The 7734-nt window shown below is 41.2% G+C and overlaps 1 non-coding gene across 1 annotated transcript; it reads right to left on the reverse strand.

Annotated features, from left to right (window-relative positions):
* Window positions 1-7112: 7112 nt before the first annotated feature.
* TRNAR-CCG lies at window positions 7113-7185 on the reverse strand. The gene has a single exon. It is a non-coding gene; the product is annotated as a tRNA-Arg (tRNA).
* Window positions 7186-7734: the final 549 nt, after the last annotated feature.

Genomic DNA, 7734 nt, shown 5'->3' on the forward strand with positions numbered 1-7734 from the left:
CTATGTGCCGGAGTTAGTCCTTTATAAAAGAAGTGGACCAGATCAGCCTTATCAAGCCCATGGTGTGGGCATTTGACCAACAAGTCATGGAATCGTTCCCAAGTTTGAAAGAATTCTTCTTCAGATTTTCCTCTAAAAGTTCTGATGGCATCCTTAATTTTTTCAGTTTTTACCATGGGATAGAACTTAGCCATGAACTTCTGTTGCCCAGATAGACAACCCAAGAGGGGGGGTGAATTGGGTTTTTAATATAATTTGACTAATTAAAACTTTGTGGATGATTAATTAAAAACTATAGCAAGTTATTTAATTAAAGCCTAGTGCTGTGAGTAATGTGCGGGGAAGGAGATGAGAGACAATGCACTACAAACACAAAGTTTTATAGTGGTTCGGAGCTAACCCTTGCTCCTACGTCCACTCCCCAAGTCTCACTTGGGAATTTCACTATAACCCCCTTGGATTACAGCCGGTTGTTTTGCAAGCTCACAACCAAACTTGTTGTTTTACGAGCTCACAACGAACTCGGTCGGTTTTCCCAGGCTCACCGACTAGAACCAACTCCGATTGTTTTCCCGGGCTCACAATCAAACCCTTACACACGTTGGTTTTAACTTGGCTCACCAACCAACCTTAAACCCCTTGATTCAATCCCCCGATTGAATCAAGTAAATACAAGAGATAGAAGAAAACAGAAAATAGCTTCTCAAAAAGCAGATTTAAGACAATATAATCGTAAGGGAGTTAGAAGCCCTCAAACGCTTTTAAGCTGGTGAAGAGGTATGGCTTCTGGAACTCCGGTCTCCTCTTGAAAGAGTGGTCGACTTGAATGCAGGAGGAGGAAGCTTTGATTGTTGGGAAGAAGTTGTTGGAGCAGTAAATGCAGATCTCCCCTTTTTCGTTTAAGAGCACTTGGAGAGCTTGAAAACTTGAATGCTTGGAGTGGAATATCTGTTCACTACCTTGCTACAGTCCTCTGTGGCTATTTATGCCAACCCCCACGGAAACTAGCCGTTACTCTGCTTTTTCTGGCCGTTCTGCACACTCTGCGCAGCCTGACAATATGACCGTTGGTGGGTTGGAGTCGACTCGCGCGATCAGGAGTCGACTCGGCTGTAGCAGGAGTCGACTCACGCTTTTCCGGAGTCGACTCGACAACTGTTCCAAATTTGAATTAAAGTTGCCGTCTTGACTGGGAGTCGACTCGTCTTGACCTGGAGTCGACTCGCCAACTTCTGGAGTTGACCTGGCAATTTTTGGAGTCGGCTCATCCACTGAAGTCCGTGGATCCAAATTTGAATTTTGTCCACTCGAGTCGACTCGACTGTCCTGGGAGTCGACTCGAAACTCAGAGCCCGAACTCTCGATTCTCTGTCGTTTGACTCATCCAGTCTTGGAGTCGACTCGAACCTCCTTGGAGTCGACTCGGCTCTCAGTTTCCGAAAGTTGGTCTTCTGCCTTTTGACGTGAAGCTTGTCTTGGAGTCGACTCGAGCTGTCTGTGAGTCGACTCGAATCTCAGAGGCAGTAACATGGTCTTCTGTCTGTTGATGGTCGCTCAGTCTCGGAGTCGACTCGTGTACTGCGGGAGTCGACTCGAATCTCAGAGTCCGAAAATCGTTCTCTGACTTTTTCCTTGTGTTCCTCTGAGAGTCGACTCTTACCTTCTTTGGAGTCGACCTGCCAACCATCGGAGTCGACTCGCGTTCCACTGGAGTCGACTCGAATCTCAGACCCGAAAACTGCTCTCTGACTTTTCTTTGTGTACCTCTTGGAGTCGACTCTTACTACCTGGAGTCGACTCGTTGAACATTGGAGTCGACTCGCGCACTTCAGGAGTCGACTCGTTGACAGGTTCTGAGATGAGGCTTTCTGTTCTTCTTTCTGTTCTCAGTCGGAGTCGACTCGTACTAGTCTGGAGTCGACTCGAGTCTCAGACATTGGTTCATGCAGACTTCTTAACTTATCCAAAATACTATGAACCAAGTCTAGAAACACTTGGACAGGTTTTTCACTGAAACACTCAATTGAATTCATTAGTAATCACAAGATATACTCAAATGCTTTGAGCTCATCAAAATCAAATGGGGTTTTAATCAATCACTCCACAACTTCCTAGACAGCTGTTCCCATGATGTGATGGAATTTGAAGCAAGGGAATACAGCCATGCAGCAGCACGATCTTCTAAAGTCATGGGAAACAATCTTAATTTAATACCCTCTTCATCTAAGTTTTGATTTCTAAATGTTTGACAGATTGTCAAAAACTTGTTTAGATGAATATAGGGTTGTTCACTCTCGAACCCATGAAACTTGGGTAACATGTTTATTGTTGCAGCCCGAATCTCGAATTGGGCTGCATTATTAATTGGTAATACTATGCAAGTAGGGGGACTAGCGGATGCGGGTGCAAACAATTCATTTAGGGTTCTAATGTGTTCACCCATTGTAGAGATCGACGGTTGGTTTACAGTTCGCAGGTTGTGATGAAAAGTTCTTTCAATCTCAGGATCAAATGGGGTTAACTTATCCCTTAATGACCTTCTACCATGCATACATTTTCCACAACTTAATTAGATTCGACTCCTACAATGAACGAAATCCTAAGAGAAGAGAAGTGCTAGACACAGATGACCACAACTAACACCACACAACAATTTGACCCTATTAGTCTTAGAACTAAGTGAGGTTTAGCAGCTTCTTAAATCTAGTTGCACAGAGATTTATCAGGTTAAAAAGTTCCTGAAATTCTCTCTAGATTAGACAGCTCCTAATCTCCCTTTCAGATTAAGCTTGAGCTTACCAGTTAAGTGATCCAGTAACCAGTGACTAGGAAAGTCCCGGGGTGTGCAGTGGTGCCAGAAGGGATACACCGATACCACAATACCCGTAACAGTTCTCACTGTTGTAAAACTTTCCTAGACATCACCAATTACTAAATCCTCACTGGAGTGGCTTTCAGCCGCTTCTTTCCAAGAGCCTAATTGAGCTCGAAAATCCTAAGGCCAACGTCTAATTTGATTTTAATTTAATTTGGCTTAGGATAAGTATGCAAGGTGGTGATTTTTGGGCTAAGGACAGGTAATGACTTCCCGACCTTATCTTTTAATGGGTTTTGCCCTTAATTACTTCATGCAAATGCTTAATACTAAATGCAGCAAATAATCAATATTTTTTAAAGTTTATGCAATGTCATTAGGTTGTATTGATTAAATGAGCAAGCAATTTTTTTTATTTATTTATTTTTTTTATTTTTAATTTTAATTTTATGTTTTTTTTTTAATTTTTAATATAGGAATAACTTGAATGTAAACTAAAACTAATCCTTATGCGTCAGTCAATCTCCGAATGCCCGTTGAATAAGCTCTGGAGATTACTCTGTGAGGAGCCCCAATAGAGGTATGATCACCTCGGGGGATTGCACCCTATCAATTACTAGCAAAAATAATATTTTTTGAATTTTTTTTAATTTAATTAACTTTTTTTTAACTTTTTTTTTAAATTTCAAATTTCGAATCACAGAATTCAAATTTTGAATTTAAATTTTTGAATTTTTGAATTTTTTGAATTTTTGAATTTTTTTTTAAAATTTTTTTCAAAATTTTTTTTTACTTTTTTTTTAGAAAACTTTAATTTCGAATTTCAAATTTCAGAATTTAATAACTACGAAATTACTAACTAAAAATAATCAAAATAAGAAAAATTAATAAAAATAAAAACTTACTACCGGAGTGCGTTCACTCCGGGCATCCAAAATCCAATTTGATCTTCGTGATCGTTCTTGCTTCTCGATTTGCCTCCCCGGCAACGGCGCCAAAATTCTGTTCGTCCGATTCCTGTCTACCTAAAAATATGCTAGACAGATCGTTGTTAGAGCCGACGAACAAAAGTTAATTTAAATTCTACTCTTACCTTCCTTACTCGAAGAATAGCGGTTGTAAGAGGTCGATCCACAGGGAGGCGATTGGAGTTGCTTAAAAATTAGAACGTTCACTCGGATTCGAAATAGACTTTTGAACGATGGAAGAAAAACATTATTTTGAGGATGTTGATGGATTCTCTAGTCTACCGGAGAATATTTTTTTATTGAAATTAACTAAAAGACAGGTATTTAAATTCAAAAAGCATTTATTTAATTAATCAAAGAAGAGTTTTGGCATAAATTAAAATGGATAAAATAAGAAGATTGAAGCGAACACAAATTGCATGAAGGAAGATTTAATTGTATTGCATAACAAAGAAGAAAGATTACAGAATTTGGAGAACGGAAATTAAAAATAATAGAAATTAAAAACTTTAGCATAAATAGATCTCTCTATTAAACTAAAACTAAAAATCCCAAGACAACATGCTCTCAAAATAAAACTCTTACTAAAAACATTGCTCTCAATCAAAATAAAAATAAATAAATAAGAACAACATGATACCCAAAACAGAACGATTAAACACCAATTAAAAATATAACCTTAAAAAAAAAAAAACAACTAAAACAAATAAAAAAAACAAAGGAAATGTAATGCTCTGTTTTCAAATCTGAAAACAGAGCACTCAACTTCTTCCTCTCGCTCGACTTCTCCCCCCTCCTCTGTTCTTTGGAGCCGATCCCCAACCGAGCACACCCCTTTCCCTCTTCCTCCTTCTCCTCTTATAGCCGCGGACGGATGCCTGATGCGGAAGGGAGATGGCAGACGCGGTGAGGACGCGGGGAGGAGTCGATCTTGGCGTGATCCGGGCGCTGTGAGGAGCTGGATGCGGTGATCACGGGCGGAAGCTTCGTGGACGGCTGCTGGGAGGAGCTGGATGCGGTGAGATGGACGGCTGCGAGGCGGAGGAGGAGCAATCTTGGCTGGGGCTTCCTTCTTCGGATGCTGGGATCTTCCGTGATTGCTGGGAGGAGCCGATCACGGTTTGGGGACGTGGACTTCCTTCTTCAGCCACGCGATGCCGCTGGGAGGATGGGCTGGCTACGGAATCGTTGCTGATTTCCGTGGGATCGCAGGAGGGTGCCGAGGGATGCTTGAAGATGGCGGCCTGATGCGGAAGGAAGGATCACGGGCTTGCTGGGAATCCGGCTTAGATCACGGGAGAGGCTGATCTGGATGCTTTGTGCTGTGATTCCGCTGAGGACGGACGGCTGGCTGTGAACGCGTTGATGGCGTGGAGGATTTGGAGACGCCTTGCAGCTGGGCTGGCATGCTGGAAGGTTGCTTCTGGGCTGATCGCGAGAAGAACGGGATCACGGGATGAGATGGATCCGTGGGTGCAGAGGCGTGTCACGGATGCGGTGGATCTTGAACGCGGAAGGAGGGAGGAGCCGGGAGCTTTGTGATGCGTGCGGACGGCTGGGAGGATATGGGAGACATCAAGTTCCATCCGATTAGTCATATAGTATGATATGAAATTTTGCTTGTAGACGGATGGGTCATCTATTCTGGCTGGAGGTCAAGTGCAATTCTTTCAAGTCATGGGTCACCCAGCACCTTATGGCAAATTTAGATTTGCCCGGAATTATTTTCCAAAGGCTCAAAAGAAATGGATCCGATTCGGACCCGAACCCGACTCGGACCCGATTTGAAGTCAAATTTGTAGTCAATGTGCATTTTATCTATAATTTATACTAATCTATGTTAAATTCAAATATAATATTAATCTAGTGAATTTATTATTATCGGTTAACAATAACACTAATTTTAGTAACATGTAGGTCGCACTTTTGTGCTCTCATCAATGGCAAATTCTATGTTTTTTTATGTTATTTTGTTGAGAAATTTGTTGTACTTGGGGTTTCCTCAAGAAAGTGCCATGAAAAATTTTATGGATAACTAATTGGCAATTACTTTGGCTAAGAATCAGATGTTTCATGAGAGAAGCAAGCATACAGACACCTATTATCATTTTAACCAAGAGCATGTGAACAGAGAAAAGAGTGGAATTGGTGCATGATAAATGTCAAGACCAAGTAGTAGATATCTTCACCAGGTTATTGAAGCATGATGTATTTAGAAGATTAAAGAAAATATTGGGCATAAAGAATCTTCAAGTACTAGATTCGAGAGTCGAGTCTTTTAATGTGTATCAAAAGTTTTGTATGGTTTTAGAAATTAATATAACTTGAAACACAAGTCAATGTTTGGCCCTCCAAATAAAATCCAAGAGAGGATGGAGATCAAGGTAGGGCTGTTAACGAGCCGAGCCGAGCCCGAGCCTGGGAGAGCTCGGCTCGGCTCGTTTCATAGAAGCTCGGGCTCGGGCTCGGTAACGAGCTCTATATTGGGCTCGAGCTCGGGCTTGCTTGGCAAAGCAAAGGCTCGGGCTTGAGCTCGTAAAGCTCGTTTCAATTACGAGCTCCAGAACGAGCCCAAGCTCGGGCTCGTAATCGGGCTCGAGCTCGGGCTCGGGCTCGATAACAGGCTATTTTTCTCTATATGGTCAGATTTTTATGAATTATAGTGCTGAAATAAGATTTTTCAGTGGGAGACTAGAGCTCGTTTGGGCTCGTGAGCTGCTCGGGCTCGGATGTAAACGAGCCTCATATTGGGCTCGGGCTCGGGCTCATTTGACTAACGAGCCGAGCCCGAGCCGGGCTTTTATCGAGCCGAGCCCGAGCAGCTCGGCTCATTAACAGCCCTAGATCAAAGTAACAAAGTCTAAACAATTGTTGAGGTGAGCTAAGCAACTACACTGGGAACGGCTGTGATTCTTATTATGATTAAAATTAAAATAAAAAAAGGACAATTAGTAAGTGTGACAGAACAAAAAACCGTAAAAAAAACTAAAATCTAAAAATGGATTCGTTTTTTGTCTGCCACCAAGAAGGTGGCTTCTTAGTTCTCTGAGGACAAAAAAAGCAAAAATAATTGAGAAAGAAATTCAAATTCTTGTGTTGTGAGTATGAAGCCTGATTCCTAGAACTTTGGGGATAAGAAAAACAATATTAGTTTTTCACAGAAGGTGGCTTGTTGGATCCTAGAAGACAAATAAAGCAAAAATTTGGACAAAAAAAAATCAAATTCTTGTTTCGTCAGCATGAAGTTGCCATTGTAGAACTTTGAAAAGAAAGAGGGCTTGGAGGTAATCAGGTAAGTGCAGGAGGACATGGAGTTAAAAAAATGCAGTCGATCGCGATGGGACTCGAACCCACAATCTCCCGCTCCGGAGGCGAGCGCCTTATCCATTAGGCCACGCGATCATCCACAAATGCATCAAAGTTCATTAACTCCAATTGAAATCTTATTTCTATCGTTAATTATTAAGAAACAAGATATTGAAGTTTGGATTAGCCTGTCCAAAAACTTAAATATTTTATGGATTGGGTATCAGTATTGCCAAACCCAAACTTGACCGATTAAGAGGTTGGCAATTGGATTGGGTCAGAAAGAGTAGGATTTGGTTGGGTAGAGATTGAGTCCATGTTGGATCAGTCCAGGTTCGAAATAAACTGAGCTTGGATGGGGTCGGATTAGCTAAACTTTAAAAAAAATCTAGGCCTAGATCTACAAATTTGATGGATTTATCTTTTGTTCCGTACCTGACCCATTGGCATAAGTGTTCAGATTGGGCCTGGGTGTGTTTAGATTGGTGTATCAAATGAAAAATTGTTGATTTATTGCAAGTGTCAGGAAAGTTACTTTACTGTAATATTATCAAGAATAAATTTGGAAGCAAAGCTTCAAAACCTTCACAGGATCCTGCTATAAGAATGATAGTAAAAAAAAAAAAAATTAGTGCTAGCAACCCT

The sequence above is a fragment of the Phoenix dactylifera genome, unplaced genomic scaffold, assembly GCF_009389715.1.
Source record: "Phoenix dactylifera cultivar Barhee BC4 unplaced genomic scaffold, palm_55x_up_171113_PBpolish2nd_filt_p 000942F, whole genome shotgun sequence".
In the NCBI taxonomy this organism is placed as follows: Eukaryota; Viridiplantae; Streptophyta; class Magnoliopsida; order Arecales; family Arecaceae; genus Phoenix; species Phoenix dactylifera.